General features: G+C 32.7%; 1 protein-coding gene across 7 annotated transcripts in view; it reads left to right on the top strand.

The window, feature by feature from the left end:
- Nucleotides 1-8324: 8324 nt before the first annotated feature.
- LOC147394256 (WW domain-containing protein) overlaps nucleotides 8325-20002 on the top strand; it is an 87184-nt gene continuing 75506 nt past the window's right edge. For 3 of the 7 annotated variants that reach the window (XR_015181444.1, XM_086453906.1, XM_086453907.1), the window contains exon 1: nucleotides 8325-8614. The gene's annotated coding sequence lies outside the window, so the exon portion shown is untranslated. The remainder of the gene's footprint in view (nucleotides 8615-20002) is intronic. The other 4 variants (XM_086453902.1, XM_086453901.1, XM_086453904.1 and 1 more) reach the window with 4 other exon arrangements.

Below are 20002 nucleotides of genomic sequence, written 5' to 3'. Positions count from 1 at the left end.
TTTGTCAACATAATTATCTCTAGTGGGAAACCACCTAAAGGCAGCCGTCCATGTGCTGTTAGAGATAAGAAGGAATATTTAAATAGTGTCTTCTCTGGAGAAAAACAAGCCATCTATCCAAAACACACCTATTAACCTATCCATCTATCCTAATCCCATCAAACTTTATGTCACTCAAAAATTGACCTCACAAGCTTATCCTGTCAAAAGAAAATCCCCATTATCTTACTTTGAAAAAAGCTACCTAACCTCATCAAAGAGCAAGAACCAAGTGTCAAAAATCCAAACCAAGACTATTCGGACTTAAAATAATTTGTTTCAAGTCCGTATTCTATAAAAGGAAAAGAAAACTTCACTTGAAAGCATCTGGAAATTCCTTAGAATTAACCTTTCAGCCAACCATCTTAAAGCCCATCACGAAACCAATCTCTCTTTTCGATCATCTCCAGAAAAGAAAACTATTTAGGTAATCTTTTAATTTTCAAACTTCTAGTCAGTACTTTCCAGCTTTTTATTCTGTAAGTAAGTTATCTTTATAAGCAAGTTATCTTTGTAAGCAAGTCTTTATAAATAAGCCTGTTTAAAAGTTTGTTCTATTTACTTTTATCAGTTTTATCTTGTTTATGATGCCTCGTTACAATTATAATAATAAAGAAAGACTAGAAATTTTGAAAATGTATTATCAAGAATTATACAATATACACAGGTCTTATATTCGAGAAAATAGACCAAGGGATGAAGAATATGAAGAAAATTATCAAAGACTATTTTTGATCAGGCAAGAATATTTAAAATTCTGAGCTGATTTTTTGTGAGGATGATCTTCTCATCATGGAGATCATTTGAGAAAAACCAAGAGTTCATATGCCATGGCAACTGCCACACCAACATCTACCCCAACCAAGATAACTCCAGTAAATCCTCTTCAATTCGGATCTCCAAGCAACCTGTCCAATAGATTTCTATACAGGATCTTGACTGGAAGTGAATTCTACTTCAAATTTTTGAAACAATTTTATAATAATAATATTCTTAAGTATTCTTGTCTAATTTCACATAACTTTTGATAATTATCCTCATATTCTTCATTTCTTGGTCTATTTTCTCTTATATAAGATGCATGTATACTATATAATTCTTGATAATACAATTTTAAGATTTCTAATCTTTCTTTTATGCCAAAATTATAACGAGGCATGGTAATAAAACAAGACAGATTATGCTTAAACAAACTTGTTTACAGACTTGTTTACAAAACTACAAAGAGTAAAACAGTAAGGAAAAGATAGGAAATATTTGATAAAAGATTAACAAAGAAAAGACAGGAAATATTTGATAAAAGATTACCTAAAATAGTTTCTTCTCTGAATTATGGTTGACAAAAGGTATGTTGGTGAAAGATGATTGGTTCAAATGGGTTGCTTGGTTATGAAGGCTGGAATTCAAGGATTTTTGATCTCAGAGAGTCTTAGACAATTTTCGGATGCCTTCTTTGTGAAGTTTTGTTTTCCTTTTATAGCGCACGGACTTGAAATTAAAAATTTGGAGTCCGGATAAGTGTTGATGAAAACTTTGGCAACTTGGACATGTGGCTTTTGCTTTTGAAAATGAGGACATACTTTTGACTATAATAGAGTAATGAGATGAGATAAAGGTTTTTAGGATGGGTGACTTGTTTTCTTCAGAGAAGACAATATTTTAATGTTTTCTTTTACCAAAGATTCCTTCTTATCTCTAACAGCACATGGGCGGCTGCCTTTGGGCGGTATTCCGCTAGAGATAATAATTATTTTGGCAAACTTTTTTGAAGGTTCTTAGAGACTCAATTATTGATGGTTTCTTGACTTGACTTTTGACTTGACTTTTGACTTTCTTGAAGGTTCTTGAAGAGATGATATTTTGATTTGAATTGTTGCTGATGACTTGACTTGATTGCTGATGACTTGACTTGACTTCTGACTTTCTTGAAGGTTCTTGAAGAGATGATATCCTGATTTCAATTATTGCTGATAACTTGACTTGACTTGACTTTCTTTCTTGTATCTTCATAATTCTGGAAAATGGCATGGAGGGAGAATGCCTTCACAATCATCTTCATTAAGAGGCGTGAAGTCTTCATAAGGGTCTTCATCTTCATCTACTTGGGACAGTGCTTCTAGTAAATGCTTGCGCATCTCTGCTTTTGAGGAGGCTCCTGCTAGTTTAGATTGTAATTGTGACTTGGATAAAGGAAAATCTGAAGAACTTGGTGCAGTTATTCTTGACTGTTGGGGATGACTGTGTAACCATGCTGTTACACCAGCTTTGGTGGCTTTGTCGAATTGCAGGTTGACCCACCACTTAACTTTGAATTTTCTGGAAAATGCTGGTAATGGGTGAAATTGGGATATTGAACCTATGCAATATTCCCAGCAACAAATCCATGCTAGGGAAAATTGAGCAAAAAAGGTCAAAAGATTGGGAGTTTGGTTTAAATGTTCTGGAGCCATGAAATTTTGGATGAAATATTGAAATCCTTCCTGTACAGGTGCAGGGAGGATGGCTGGGATTGGTCCATATTGGTTCCACCAATCTGCGAACCAGTTTGGGAATTGGATCTTGATTTGATTGTTGAAGAGGAAAAATCATGAATGGTTATATTGGTCATTCTGGAAGGTAAAAGTGTTGAACCAGGCCTTTTGGTAATCCCAGTAATTGTAATATTGAGGATTGAATGGTTGGGATAGTTTCTTCATGGTGTTAGGATTTTGACCCCAGGATGTAAGGGTAAGAATTTTTAGAATTTGGCATTTGGAGTGAGATATTCTACTTGGATCATTTTTGTCTGGGGTATGAGTAATGAGTGCTGAGTCTGAATCAACTAGGATGAATTCATAAAACTTTTGGGTTTTGGTGTGAACAGAGGAGATAAAATGATTTGGCTTGACAAAAATTGATTGGGCAATTGTCTTTGGACATGACTTTTCCATTTCTGGTTCTATTGTTATTATGGGGCTTAAATTGGACTTATAAATATACTGAGGCCTTAGAGAAAAAGGAGAACTGGTTTCTTGTTCTTGGTTTGATGAGGTAGTTGCAAATGTCTTTACTGAGCTTGGACTTGTGGTACCTAAAACTTGAAATCTATTGGACAGGTTGCTTGGAGATCCGAATTGAAGAGGATTTACTAGAGTTATCTTGGTTGGGGTAGATGCTGGTGTGGCAGTTGCCATGGCATATGAACTCTTGGTTTTGGGTTTTATAGGATTTTCACTCATCTTGTTTTCCTTGTAAAAATTCTCTAGTAAGAAAATCTGGTATAGAATTAGTTTCTCCTTTTATATATTCTATTTTGAAATCAAAAATAGATAATATAGCTTGCCATCTAGCAAAAATATGTTTTGAAGTAATATTTTTGACATCTTTTTCTAAAACAAACTTTGCTGATTTGCAATCTATTTTTAAAACAAATTCTTGATTGAGTAAATCATCATGAAATTTGGAGATGCATAAAACAATGGACAAAATTTCCTTTTTGATTGTAGAATATTTTTGTTGTGTAAGATTCCATATTCCCGAGGTATACCTTACTAATTGTTCTTATTTTTTATCTGTCTCTTGTTTTAATATTCCTCCATAACCTATATCACTAGCGTCAGTTTCTACTATTTTAAAGAGTTGTGGATCTGGGATATTTAAGCAAGGTAATTCTTGTAATCTTATCTTTAATTGTTTAACAGCTTCTGTGTGTTCTTTACTCCATTCTGGTGCCTTCTTTCTTAGTCTTTGAAATAAGGGTTTTGCTATGGTATGAAGATTGGGGTAAAAGTCTCTTATTAATTTAAGCTACCTAAGAATCTTTGTAACTGCTTTTTATCTTTTATCTCATCAGGAAATTTGTTTGCAAATTGTAATGATCTTTCTATTGGTATTATTGTCCCATCCTTGATATTATGTCCTAAGAATTTGATTTGAGTTTGAAATAAGACTATTTTTGGGGCTGATATGACTAATCCATTGAGCTTGATGGTATTGACAAAGGCTTCTAAATGTTTCCAATGTTGTTCTATTGATTTTGAATATATAAGGACATCATCTATATAAACTATAATGAATTTTGAAAAAGGGTTAAATATGTCATTCATAATCTTCTGGAATTCACTGGGGGCATTTTTTAATCCAAATGGCATTACATTCCATTCATAATGTCCAAACGGTACTGTGAATGCTGTTTTATACCTATCTTGTTCTGCTATCTTGATTTGCTAAAATCCTGATTTCATATCAAATTTTGAGAAGATGGTGGCTTCATATAGCCTGTTTAGTAAGTCTTTTTTATTAGGTATGGATATCTTATCCATCTAAGGGCATTGTTTAATAGTTTATAATTGATGACTAGTCTAGGAACTCCTCTTTCTATTTCTGAATGTTTTCTAACATAGAATGCAGGGCAACTCCAAGGAGAATTACTTGGTCTTATTAAGTTCTTTTTTAATAGATCTTGTATTTCTATCTTGCAATATTCTAGATCTTCTTTTTTCATTTGAATGGGCCTGGCTTTGGTTTTGATTTCTCTTTCAATAAAATCTGGTTCGTATGGAAGGGTAACTTCATGTTGTTTTCTATGCCAAAATGCATTTGGTAGTTTTGAACATATTTCTTTTTCAAGGTTTTCTTTGTAACTCTGTATCCGTAATTTTAATTCTGGGTCTTCTAGTTGTTTTTTGATTTTTAACGAATTTATTTCTTGTTTCAAAAACTTAACTTGTTTCTTTTTTCTGTCTATTAAGTTAATAGTTTTTGTAATAACCTTGTTTTTTATTATATGTAGTTTTTTTTCTTGGGGTTCTTTTATGAATTCAAAATGTACTTCTTGATCTAACAATCTGGATTTTATTCCTTTTGAATCTACTGTAAAAGGTTGAATTAGAGCTAAAAAGGGTGTTCCTAATATCACAAATTTTGTTAGATTTTTTACTAGAATAAAATGGGTATTTATACAGATTCCTTGATTACAAACATGGACATTTGTTAGTTTATATTTTATTTTTAAACTTGAACCATCTGCTGTTGACACTCCTTTTGTAGTTTTCTCAAAATACTTTGTCGGTATTATTCCTTCTTGTATACAGTTTAAGTCTGCTCCTGAATCTATTAGGGCAACAATTGTTATGGTAAATTCTCTATTTATTACTAACTCAATGTTAACGAACCATTTTTGATATTGGATTTTGTTGATTATCTGAATAAAATGTTGTTCTTCTGTTTGCTCTTCTTCTTGTATTGCTTCTTTTTGTTTTAGCTTGTTAAAATTCAAGAGATCTATTTGTTCTTGTTGTCCTTTATTTATGATGTGTAATCTTTTTATTTCTTCTTTGATTTGGTTTACTTCTCTTTGTAAGTCTTGGATAGTTACTTCTTTTTCTGGTGTTTTAATCCTTTTGAATATTTCCTGAAGATTATATCCTTGAAAGTCTGGGGGTTTTGTGTCTTCTTTCTTTATTGTCTCTCTTAATTGTAGTAAGTATCCTTTTTGTAACTCTGGGTCTTTTATCTTGTCTATATAGTCGAATAATATTCTTTGTTCTCTGGTCAATGTATTTATTGACTTACACTTACAAGTTGTATTACAAAATTGTAGTGAATTTTTTTGTTCTTCTTGTTCACTAGAGCTTGGTGTTGTTTCTTCAATTGTTTCTTCTTGACTACTACTAGTGTTATTGTAATCAGAATTTATCATTAAGTTTTCTAATTGTTCCTTTAGATCTTTATCTATTTCTAGTTCATTTATTTTCTGCTTCACTTTACATTGGTTTTTGTAATGTCCTACTTTTCCACATTTGAAACATGTAGGTATCTTCTTCTTTTGATTTGCTTGTTTAAAACGTTCAAAAGGTTTCTTCTTCCGTTGCTTAGGAGTTTTCTCATAATAAGTTTGTTTTGGTTTGATTCTGTGTTCATTCTTATATCTACTATATCGGGGGTGAAAAGATTTTGAACGTTTGGAGAGTTTGGAAGGAGAAGATTGGAAAGGTGGAGGGAGGCCACATTGTTCACAGAATTGACCTAGTTCTTTTCTGGAGGAGTATCTATCTTGTTTTAATTTGTTTTGGAGTCTAAGATCGTTATAGAGTTTGAGTCCTTCTGAGTGTATATAAGCTATGAGGTGTCCATAAGTGAGGTTATCATATGGAATTGTGCCATTATTTTGGGATCTAATTCTTGTACGGACTTTTTCTGCAAAAAGTGTAGGTAATCCTGAAATGAATTTTTCTTTCCAGAAACTTTGTGCACAATCTATTCTCTGCATTACCTTGGTAAGGAAGACATCTTTGTACCATCGGAAATCATGGAGTTTTGGACACCTAAGATTTGTTAGTAGTTCTGAGGTTCTATCTCTATATGGATCTGGGTCTCCTATGAAATGTCTGGTTATGGCTAATATGAGGGTATTGACAGCATCTCCTATATCTTGTCCTTGTTCATTTTTTATTGGGATTCCTGTTTCAGTTGTTTTATTTTTGGTAAGAATGAAGTTCCTTTGTTCTTCGGTGACATAATGATCCCACCATCCTTTTAATTGGCCTGTAAATCCTGATACTAATCTTTGAGCTATTTGGTGATCTGATGCATATGGTTGTGCAGCTGTGCCAACCATAGTCATTTCTTGTAGTAAATTTATAATATTGTATTCTGTTAAGCCATCTATATTCCATTCATATAAGGATTTTCCATCATATATTGATTGGGTCATCATGCTTCTTTCTTCGTATCCTATGTCTAGTGGTGTAGGTCTATTATAATAATTTGGTAAATTAGGTCTGATTCTTGCTCTATGGATGGTAGATGCCATATTTACTTCATCTTGGAATTGATTTGAAATTTGGTCTAGATCTTTTGTTGTATATTTTTGTCCTTCATCTTCTTCTGAGGAACTTGTTTCTATGTTTGACCTAACTGGTAATTTATTTACTACTGTAATTTCTTTACCTTTTCCTAAGTTCAACTTGGCTAATTTTTCGCTTATTTCTTGTAGCATTTCCTGTTTATCTGGAATTGTTACTCTTAATTTTTCTGGTATCTCATATGGGGTAAATAGGGGTGTATTATTTTTTGATTGATCTATCACAGGTGTTTGTTTTACTTCTGTAGGTTTTGTATAATTGTTTTCTATTCTTGTTAATTGTTCTCCAATTGAATTGAGATATCTGTTTGTATAATTATTTTGTTTCATTATGTTATCTATGTCCTTTCTTGTGGATACCAAGTCTATTTCTTTATTTGTTATTGCTTTATAGGGTGATCCTATTACTGTGTCTTTATCTACTGGAATTATTATTTCATTTATTGGCGGATGATGTATAGATTCTATTTGTCCTATTCTGGGAATATCCCATAGATTAGACTTTATATCATCAATTTCTTTTTGTATGGGTTTCTTGAAATAGGATGAATTCATCCTATTTGATATGAATTTTAAGATCTCAATTTTACATCTTTCTTGTATCTTCATAATCTTCTCATCATGGAGATCATCCTCACAAAAAATCAGCTCAATCCGAAACTTCTAACTCATATTTTGAAAAACCATTGTTATATATATATATATATATTGTTGTATTTTAAACAAAATAATAGATAGCATAATTTAAGGTAGTTTACTAGCCATGCAAAAATTGGTGATATTAGGTTTTACCCCCTTGTCCCAAAGTTGAAATTACTTTTCTGTTGATGATTTTTAATGGTAATTTATTATTTATTTATTTATTTTTAACTTTTGATAAAAATAATTTAAGTTTTTTTAAGAGAATTAAAAAAATAAGTAAATTTATTGAACAAGTCAACCTTGAATTTCAGTCAAGAGTATTATTAAATTAGCTTATAATTTCACATACTTGCTCACATTATATGAGATCCAGGCCCAATCGGATGGGAATATGGTCGATCAAGAATAGATATGGATCCTTTTCAGAACCTAAATCCTCATTCCATATCCTAATCCGTCAGATCGGATAGGGTTTTAGGTCTAATCTGATCTTTTGACAATGCGTACTATGCATATTCCCGCCACTTGTGAGTCTTGACATCTCCAGAAGAACTAGAAAACAAAACACGAAGATCAATCATTCCCTTTTCTTCATCTTCATTAAAATTAGAGATAAAAAATTCAAAGTAGAAAAATCATAGGGCCTGTTTGAATTGATTTCTCTAATAACTTCTGATTCTAATGGGGAGTTGGAAGCACTTAATTTATCGTTGGGACATTCAATGTTTTGAAAGAATAATTTTTTAAAAGAGTTAAAATAGTATTTTTACGAGAAGTATCAAAATTATGCTTCTCAATTTCGTTTTTGCGGAGAGCCATTTTTCCGTCAATAATTTTTTTTTTTTCAATTTCAATATTACGCTTAAGACTGAATCCTTTAATTTTTTTTTATAACCCTAACAACACAAAACAGAAACATAACCTCACCCTCTCTCGTTTGGAACTCGACAGAACGACAACCCTCTCTCGTTTGGAACCTCGACAGCAGATCTCTCTCACTCCAACAGAGTCTTCTCACTGCGGCGGTGAGTCCTCCCTAAATTTCTGATCTTTGAAACCCTCAACGGAACCCTCGACAGAACCCTCAAGGTATTTTTGGTGTTGTTTCCGATTGATCAGACCGAATCTGATTGAAATTATGAATTTGTTCCAGTTTTTCTTTATTTGTTACGGGTTTAGCTCTACTTGTTGGTTTTGAGAAAAATAAGTTCAAAACTACTGATTTGAATCTTGATTAGAGCGTTTCTAAAGAATTGCGAATTTTCTCTGCTTGTTTTACTATGATTTTTATTTTATTTTATTCTGGAGCAGTTTTGATCTATTTAGTAGCTCTGGTTGTTGAATTTGAGTTAAAAAGTTGCATCATGTAGACCTGGGGTTGTATTTGTTCTTTTCACACTAAAGATAGAATTATATGCTGGAAGATCTTTCATAAAATTCGACATTATTCAGGAATTATGACTGCCAGGAAGAAGTTATTTATGTTTTGGAAACTGTGTGCTATCATATGGATGGCAACAGATAATTAAACTTAAAAGTTTGTTGTTGTTAGTTATTTTTTATTTTTTTCTAACTTCATTGTGTCAAAGACTAAATTTGGTCTACAAATTCTGATGGGTAAGAATAGAAGACTTAAAAATTGGGCCGGGGGGATCTGTTAACCAATATGTTGGGCATTAGAAGACCCATAGTTTCATTTGATACAGTGAACAATTGGAAATCAATTTAGTGATGAGTGAATATTAGGTCATTGTTGGGTTTTTGAGAAAGGGTCCAACCTGGTTAATACTGGTGGAAGATGTTTGGGGCTTTCTAAAAGTCATCGTTAGTATAGCTGATGGTATGGGATCCCTATTTTCTTTCTCATTGGATGATTTTCAAACTTTAGCCCTTACTTTTGGCATGTCTTAGGAAATTTCTGATTTTTCATTGCTGAAGTTGATTTTTGTTCTCCCTATTGAGTACGGGCATAGGCACTAATGCAAACAGTGATATTGTGATACCGTTCTTAAATTCTTACAAGTACACAGATTGTGTTCAGTTATCATGGATTTACATATAATGAGATTGGTTTGAATTTTTTATTTTTATATTTATTTTACCGAGGATTACTAATACATTAGAATATTTATTTTTAATGCCAGGATTCTCTAGGAATCTCAAGTACCACTCTTACCCTATTTTTAAACATATATTCAGTCTGTGTTTTCATATATTTTCTAAATATCACCATATCCATTCTTTTCTGCCTTCCTCTCATCCCTTCTAAAGCCTTGGACTTGTATACAATCACTTTTTTCACACTTAAAAAACAGATTCAATTTTAAATTTACTCTCTTTCAATTTCATCGCCCATCATAATGCCATAAATAACATACAATAAGACATAATAATGTGGTAGAATTGAGTAACAAAGGAGGGTATGAAGAAAAACCAGATTTATCACGTATCATCAAATTCCATCAGAGAAGAAGTTATTTGCTTTGTTTATCTTGGAAAAGAAAAGAGGACCCTAGCAACAAATCTCCATGGGGTCTAGTGCCAATCATCACCACTCGTCACGCCTTTAAACTAGATAATTGGCAACTTTGATAGAAGTTGGCCTAAAAAATGTACGACAATCTGAGTATGGTTTCATTTGTAAACAAGTATGATTAGCATAGTTACTCCTAGCACATGATTAAAAGGCCCAAAATAAGTCTTGTTTTTTTAAAAAGTATAATATATTGAGAAGAAGGGAAAATGATTACAAGGAGGCCAAGGAAGCCTCACAAAGAGCAGCAAGTAAAAGAAAACAAAAAAAATCAATGATTACATAGAGAGTTTCATCTAAATACCAAATCATCAAAAGTTATCCTCACAAATTCTATGTGCTGTTTTGGCCAAAGGTATAAAGAGCCCAAGATTTCCAAGAAATCTGCAAGAGAGCTTCTAATTTTACAATTGAACGCCCTGTTATTTCTTTTATTCCACACCCCCCATGCAATAGCCGATGCAAGCATAGCCCACAAGAGTCTTTTTTTGGAGTGGTAAGCATTATTGGCCCACTCTGCTAATAATGAAGAGAACTTACAAGGAAACACCCAATTAATACGAAAAAGACTAAGGAAATTTGACCAAATATTATGGGCAAAGGGGCAATGAATTAAGATATGATCAACAGTTTCCCCATCCCTCAAGCAAAGGGGACAGCAGTTAGGGGTGATCCAACCTCGAACGATCAAGTTATCCATCGTGAGGATCCTACTGAGGGAAGCCAACCAAATAAAAAAAGAAATTTTGGAAGGAACTGATTTCAACCAAATGATGGACCCCCAGAAAGATCGCTCAGCAAAAGGGATGAGTCACTCGTGGAAAGATCGCTCAGCAAAATAAGTCTTGTTGCTGGATTCTCTTTAGAGGATAAGATATTTTTTTCCCCATTAGTGGTAGTAATAGTTAGACTAGCTAAATATGAGCTCGTTTAAATCACAAGCCCATCATTTCTGTTTAAGTTAACATGTTGTATCTTGCTTTGATATAAAGGAAATGTTGTGTTTTAGTATGACTCCAATTATGCTGATTTTTACATCAGACCATTAAAAGGGAACCACTCCTAATTGTTTGCAACCACTCTACTATTGCTTTGATCTTTAGTGTGAAATAACTGAGTTGTCATGACTGCACCAAAACAATTGGCAGTAGCAATATCAGTTACGAGAAGATGCAGCAACTGGAAACTAGTGGAATACTTGAATTGCCACACAAACTAATTAAACAAGACAAACATCAACAAACAAACATGGATAAATATTATTACATATAGTTTTATGTATGATGATACAAGTTTTATTATATGATAGCTGTCATGCTTTTATACAAGTTTTATTTTTCATATATCCAATGTTTAGGGGATAGTTTGCTGATTTAAAAAATAAATAAGAATAAGTTTAAAATGATATTATAATGTTTTTATTGAATATAAACAGTAACCGTTACTTTTTTTTAGCATAAGTTGTTGAGTTATAATGTTAAAAATAGTAATTATTACATATAAGGGCATTTTGATCATTTTAACATAATCCAAAATAGTTTCCAAACACAAAACTCTATGAAAAGTACTTTTGGTAGAACTTCTTAGATCTTGCATCCAAACGTACAACACGTATCCAGCTACTTCAGATAGTACTTCAAAAAATACTTCTAGGAGTATTTATGTTTTAAGTACTTCTGGCTCCTGTATCCACACGGGTCCTAAGTTTTTTGGTGAAAAAAGTGGTGAGTTTGGAGGTTATGGTATTTTAGGTATTTCGGGTACGAAATAGGGTGAAAATGATTTTGAGGGACCATTTAGATAGAAAAAGTTTAGTATGTGTTTGGATATAGCTTTTCGTGGCTTTTGCTCATCTGTGGAGACAGAAGCTAGCAGGGCAGTTGTTTGGATTGAAATAAATTCTTGACTTTTATTCCACGCAAGAGCAAAAATTGCTCCTTGATGAAAAGCCCATATAAGTGCTCTGCAAATTATCTCCAGGGAGGAACAATTTTTGACGTTAAAAATAAAGTGAAAAGACAATTTTAACCCTCACGAATTATACAAATCCCACGACTTATGTCCTCAAACCACATCTGCCGTAACCCCTTTTCTTATCATACCTGGTTAACAAAGAAAGCTGTTGTTGCTATCCTCCTACGATCGAGTATTGTTTCCTCACAATCTGCCATTAATCTGACAGTGAGTCTTGCTTCTCTAGTTTTCTTTTAACTAATCTATTCTCTCACTCTGCAAATCTATCTTTTCTCCCTCGAAACCCTCACTCGATATCTCTAGCTCTATTTGTGATGTCCCAAAATTTAAGATAGAAGATTCCCCATATAAGAAGTAACCTTATCTTGGTTTTATATTTCTCATATAGATCAGTGGTTGGAACTAAGATTGAGAGCCTTAGCGATCTTTGAGATGTGAAGAGGTTCAACAGAGCTGGCAATGTTGATATCTGTTGGAACAGGGGAGACAACCTCCAGTTTCCTTAATGTCTTTGATGATGAACTCATTTTCTGAATTTTGGGGTTTATGGGCTTTGATTGATTCTCTCTCTTTCTCTCAAGGAAAAAATTGTTTGTTTTGGTAGAGATGTTGATCTTAAGACATTGGCTCTCGTTGAACCTCTTCTTTCCTAACAATTTGTAGTGGGTGAAATATTTTCTACACAGACAGAAGATAGAGGAAGTATGTAGGGTCGAGATTCCTTAGTCCGAAGTGCGATCTAATGGTCAATAAAGATGGTTATGGGTTGGTATAGATTTCTTTTGATAAAATATATAAATTTCTAAATAGGGGAATCTTCTATCTATCTACATAGGGGAATCTTCTGTCTTAAATTGATTGTATATAACCTCAACTTCTTTAGTTGAAGATTTGTAAATCATTTTGATTTTGTGGAGGATGATTGATTTTGATTTAATTATTCCTTCACTAGTAACCATTTTTTATTACAAGATCTGTTATTTTCTTTTTGTCTAAGAAAATAAATAAATTTATATATTGTAATTTATAATGATTTTAAATTTATATGAGATTTGTTTAAATATGGATATATATCAGGACTTGGTAGCATATATATCAGGACCTGATACATTCAAGCTTTGTTATGTATGTTTTGTACAATATGTTTTAATTTTTTACTTACCAAGTAGCTTGTTTTTTTATTGGTAACGCAAAATGTCTGAAACCCAATCTAAGGGAAAAGAGATGGTTTATCAATTAGAAAAAAAAAATTTGTACAGACACGAGAAATTCACAAGGCATTTATAGATATGTCTTGAATTGGTTCAAAAAGGTCGTAGAAATGAACCTACTTTGGATAAGCCAAGCTGGAAAGACCTTCGATTGGAATTTATGAAGAGAACAAATGTACATGTAGAACATAGACAACTTGAGATTCACTGGGATAAAGTCAAGGGTGATTGGAAGAGTTGGAATGGTTTAATGAATATGAGTGGGATTGGATATGACAGAGTGATGAATGTAATTGTTATGGACGATGCTTGGTAGGCTGATAGGTTGAAGGTACTAGTCTAATTTAGCTTATCCAATTGCATTTGTTCAATCGAGTATTTTATATTAATATTCTTCTTTTTTATAGACCCATTTGACTGAAAATAAATTTCGGACCAAGGGACTTGAATTTGTTCGTGAGTTAGACCTTATATTTGATGAGATCACATTCAATGGTTTTCATGCTCGATCTCTTGTAATGAATTACGAGTCTGTTGAAGAATATTTGGATGATAGTAGTCCTAATTTGATCTCTGAGAGTCAGTCAGAAATGCAGTTTGAAAATTAACATCAACCAAATATGTCTCAAAATGTAGATCTTGAGGGTGAGATCTCAGTTTGCGTACCTTTAAGAAGGATGTCATCTAGAGAGGAACCTCAACCACGATACAAGAAGGGGACCAAAAATAATATATTTCAAGACCAGCTGGAGATATTGTTGAAGCTATTAAGGAAAGGGGTGTCAAGAGGACTAATATTGCGAAGTGTAATGTGTTATTGGATGAACTATCAAATGATATCCCATTCATGAGTGAATTATATGTTTGGGCATATTATAACTTTGAAATAAGGTTAGGATTTAGAGATATATTCTATTGTTTTAAGATGAAGGAAATGCGTCTACAATGGTTGGTGAATAAGAGGCAACTATCAGGTGGTGATACTTTTAGTGGTCCTAGTGATGTGTAAGGTATGTTGTGATTCCTTTTTAATGTTAGCAAATTTTTTGTTGGATTTTTTTATGTTTATCCATGTTAGATGTTTAATCTTGCAATGTTGATGTTTATTTTATGTTTAAGCTTGACTAAATGTTATTTATTGTCGTTAGATCATAGTATTATGGTTAGTTATAAGTTTGAATTTTGATATTTTATTACATGTTTGAAAACAAACAAATTTGATGGATTCATCGTTGGCTGCATACTTGATGTCTTTGTTGTCGGATGAAGACTTGATAGAGTCATCGTCAGATGATGGTCTTGAAATGTTAGCAATTAATATTTCAACAAATTAAATGTTATCTCAACGTAGACTAGTTTAAATAAACAACCCAAGACAAACTATAAGTTTACTGGAGAAGATTATATGAAATATGTTTTGTTAGGAAACAATTATGTCATGAATAATTAATGATGGAAAAACACATTTTCCATCAACTATTGTCATTTCTTTGCGATAAGGCAAACCTAAAATATACGAGACATGTTTCTTTGGCTATGTTCCTAATCATATTAGGACAAAATGGAAGTATGAGATTGATTGTTAATCGATTTCAACATTCTGAAGAGATTGTAAGTAGACATTTTCATAGAGTTTTGGTGGCGGTTTTATGTTTGTGTAGGTTTTTTATCGTGCCCCCGATACACAAATGAGATCTCATGAAATTCGAACTAATTGAAGATACTGGCTTTTTTTTTTTGCGGTATCTTATTAAAAATTTTTGGTTAATAACATGAATATTTATTTATAATACATGCATTGTCTTATTATTTCAATATGAAGGATTGTGTGGTAGTCATAAATGGTACGCATATAGGAGTACGTGTTCTTGTAAGCAGACCAACTCCACTTCTTAGGTCGGAAGAGCATAATGCAGAATGTGTTGGTTGTATGCTCTTTTGACATGTTTTTTACATATGTTATGGTTAGTTAGGAGGGACAAACAAATGACTCAAATGTATTATTGAACACCATTACTAATCTCAATTTAGGATTTCCACATCCATCAGAAGGTTGGTATTTAAAGAATTAATTAAGATAATACTTTATTTACTTGAATATTTTAAAATGATCGTAATTGTTTATTTCGGTTGATAGGTAAGTACTACCTAGTTGACTCTGGGTACCAATTGATGAATGACTATTTGATACTATATAGAGGTGCTTCTTACCATCTACAAGATTTTCGAAGGGTTGCTTGGCAAAAGGGGAAGAAAGAAGTGTTCAATCATTTTCATTCTTCCCTACGTAATGTGATTGAACAGTGTTTCGATATTCTAAAGGCACGATGGGTGATCTTACGTGACATACATTCATATTCGTTTGATATACAATGGGATATTGTAATTGCTTGCATGGGGTTACATAATTTTATTCGAAAAGAGGGCTTAATAGATGTGAAATTTGCTTGATATGATCAAGATGATTTTGTAGAAGAAGATTCCACATATTTAGATAATAGAAATCCACCTATGCATGTATATCACCAATCAAATAAGACTATGGAACAGAAGAGAGAAGTCATAGCACAAGATATAAAAGAGGTTTATGATCGACACGATATTAATGTATAAGGGTGACTTGAATTAAATTCAATACTTTAATTTAAATATTGTAAAAATTTGACTTGTTATTTTTTTGAGATGTTTTAGATTTATTTATTTTGATTTTCATGCATTTGAATTTAAGTATATACGTTTGGTTGTAAATCGTTGAATGTAGTTTTGATGACACTTTGTTGTTCGTGTGGTCGAGAATTGGTTATTATCACTACTAGAATCAAAGAAAACAAGGGTAAAATTTTTTATAGGTATATGTTTTAGAAGGTAATAATTGATCTTAAGACAAATATAAATTTGTCATATTTCTTTTACAATATATCTATTTATATTATAGTTTGATGAAGTTCATTTCTTCTTTAATTCCATAATTATACTGGGAGATTTTTATGGGTTGATAAAGTTGAAGCTATTGACAAAGTTGATGTGACTGATAAAGCATGAGAAGAAACATGGATGACAAAAGAACACTAATGATTTGTTTTTTTATACATCAATATGATGTAATATATTGTAATTCATAACAATTTTAATTTTAATAGTTGTGTTAGTTATGATGTTATTTTTTAAATAGATATATGTAGATTGCATGTATGAGATTTGTTTAAGTATAGATATATTTCAGGACTTGTTATGTTTGAGACAACACTATTATATATATATATATTATTTCAACATGTGACAGGTGAAAACATTCAATTTTTAAGAGAGAGGTTGTCAATTTTTTTTTTAATTTTTAGTATACTTGGGTTTAAATACACATTATATTAATATTTATTGTTAAAATGTCAAAAACAGTACAGTTTGAAGATATATTATCACACTAAAAGACAAAAAACAATAACAGGCATAATATAAGGGTATTTTTGTCTTTTTTTCTAGAAATCATGAGAAATCAATATGGTTCCCAAACACACTTCTAGCATAAAAAACAGTTACAGGTAGATTATAAGGATATTTTGGTATTTTTTCCAAAAACCATGAGAAGTCACCATGGTTCCCAAACACACTTCCAGCACAAAAGTACTTTTGCCAGTACTTCACAAAATTAATTCCCAAACACCTTTTCAACATAGAAGTACTTCTCCAACTCCTTCACAAAGTACTCCACTCCTAAATCCCAACAACCATACCTTAGAAAAGTACTTCATAGAATTAAGTCCCAAACACCTTTGCAACATAGAAGTACTTCTCCAACTCCTTAACAAAGTATTCTAGCTTCTGTTCTTTGGCATAGTATTTTTGCTTCTGATATCCAAACAAGCCCTTATCATTGAAAACTTAAGGACTATTTAGAAAGAAGTCCATTTTTTAAGTAATTTTTCCGAACTATAATGGTTTTGGTTCTTAGGCACCTTAGGAACTGAATTGACCCATTTGACACCCCTGCTTATGAGCATGACTCAGACGAGTCAACACGGTAGGCTTGGCGTAGGCGAGTCGAGTCGAGTCGAGGCATATTATAGGATTTTAAATAATGATCCAAGCTGCGCTCCTTTTTACACCGAAATTCCTTTGAGACCGACTTCTAACTTCATCTTAATTTTTGAAATCTCATGCGTTTTCTTCTTAAAAAAAGACACCCTGAATTCATCGAAAGGTTCACTAGAGAAAGCTAAAGATATCGAAATTTGAGTACACTTGAATTCAAGTTTGTCGTTTCTTCAATGTTGTTTGAGTATGAAAATTGATTGAGCTCGTTAATGGCAGTGTTCTCGAAGAACCTATTGTTGGATTATTATATATATATATATTTAATTTTTATCTCATTTTTTTGATAGCCTTGTCGAAAATTTTTATAGAGATGGTCAAACAAATGTTGAGGAGAAAATATTTATCTAGAGTGCACTCCAAACTCCTTCTCTGTAGGGGAAATGGTTTTCTTTCTCATGGCGGAAAAGCCAAAATTGTAAACCGGTGGTATTATTCCTTAGGGTTATTATCTAGTAGCACCTTACAAATATAAAATGTGGAAACATAAGTCTTCTGATCTCCGATGTTGTGGGTTCGATTTCTCGTCTGTGGCTAGAACTCTATAATTATAGCTTGATGGCTAAAGTGGAGATATCCTTTAGTTTAGAGTGCCATGTTATCGATGAACCAGTTAAACTAAATAGAAAATTTTATAAGACCAGCTATTTATAGAGCATTATGTTGTGCAGCCAAGAAGTATTATGTTCATATAATGAGTTTATCAAAGGTATGGATGTTGGGATTTAGAGCATGGTTTATTCACCAAAGTTCTTGTGTTTACACATTGCACTAAAATGGTGTAGTTGAGAGAAAGAACCGCCATCTTCTAGAAGTTGTTCGTGGGATGCAGTTGTCCATGTTTGTTCTTAAGAAGTTCTGGGTGATGCTCTGCTTAAGACTACGTACCTTATCAATCATATGCCATCTAGGGTTCTTAGTTTTTAGTCCCCTCTTCAATTGTTAGTTCTAGGTCATTCTACATTCCATTCGCCTCTTCGTGTTTTTGGTTGCCTTTGTTTCATCTATATTCTGGGTCCAAATCGTACCAAGTTAGATGCTAAGGCTATTTAAGGTATCTTCTTGGGATACTCATTAACTCAGAAATGATACCGGTGTTTGGATCCATCCATTGGCAAACGATATGTCATTAGAGATGTCACATTCTTTGAGTCTACTCTGTTTTTTCGTTTGATTGCCTCTCTTCAGGGGGAGATGATGAGTATTTAAGAGTGGAAAAATTACTTACCTTCTTTGCCAGTTGTAGCCCTTCTATCGACTGAGATATATAATCCTTCATCATTTGTGCCTTTGTCAAGGGAGTCAATAAACAAAGGAAAATAATTACAAGTTTATTCAAGTCATCATAAGACAATCCAGCAAGAGACTCGCTGATTACATTATCCAGTTGGATTCCCCAGTTCCATGTAATAGTTATTCTGTTGCTCCTGTTAATTCTTCTAATCTTGATATTTCTATTGCCATACATAAGGGAACTTGTTCTTGCAGTGTGCATCCTATTTCTAACCACATCTTCTATTCTTCGCTATGTCCTACATATCATGCCTTGTGTCTTCTATTTCTTCTGTTCCTATCCCTTACAGTGTTGTAGAAGCTTTGAAAACTCCTGAATAGAAGAAAGCAATGCAAGAAGAAATGGATGCTCTATTAAAGAATAATACGTGAGCTGTAAGTGGGTGTTTATTGTAGAACATAGATCGGATGACACGATGGAAAGGTGCAAGACAAGACTTGCAGCAAAATGATATACTCAAACCTAGGGGATTAACTATACATAAACATTTGCACCTCTAGCCAAGATGAACACTATTAGGGTATTATTATCCCTTGCTGCAAATTTATCTTGGCTTTTACATTAGTTAGATGTGAAGAGCACCTTCCTAAATAGAGAACTAGAAGAAGTATACATGAATCCTCCTCCAGGTTCTCAAAATTCAGAAAGCAAAGGAAGGGTATGCAAATTGAAAAAATTGATTTATGGGTTGACATAGTCTCTTCGGGTATGGTTCAATAGATTTAGCAAAGTAGTGAAGCAAGTTAGGTACACTCAAAGTCATGCAGGTCATACTCTCTTTGTGAAAAGGGAGAAAGACTTCACCACAGTCCTCATTGTATATGTTTATGACATTGTGATTACAAGAAATTGCCCGTATGAAATATAGAGATTGAAGAAATTCTTAGCCTCTTAATTTGAAATTAAGGACTTAGGAGATATGAGATACTTTCTTGGCATTAAGGTTACTCGATCCAAGAAAGGTATATTTATTTCACAATGTAAGTATGTGTTGGACTTAGTTCATGATATCGGGAAACTTGGATTTAATATATAAATAGTGAGAAAGGGGCTAATTAACCCTAATCTCTTATTGATTATTCTCCCTAATCTCTTCTTCTTCACTCTTTTTCTTCTCATTCCTTTTAGATCTCAACTACAACTAGAAGGAAACCCAAGGATTGAGAATTGGATCGTCTAGCCACCAATTTTGGGTTGCTTGAAGAAGCTTCAATCTTGTTGAATGAGGAAGACAATCATTCACAAAGATATAACCATATAGGTGTTTTTAGTGTTCCTTATCATGGCAAAATAAATTTTATTTTTTAATTATTACCATCACTTGATAAACACTGATGGATCATGTTGTAAGCATGAAAAAGGTAATGCAGAGAATT

This window comes from Akebia trifoliata, chromosome 9 (assembly GCF_017979445.1).
Source record: "Akebia trifoliata isolate Shusen 1 chromosome 9, ASM1797944v1, whole genome shotgun sequence".
NCBI lineage: Eukaryota > Viridiplantae > Streptophyta > Magnoliopsida > Ranunculales > Lardizabalaceae > Akebia > Akebia trifoliata.
This window is presented reverse-complemented; position numbering and strand designations above follow the sequence as displayed.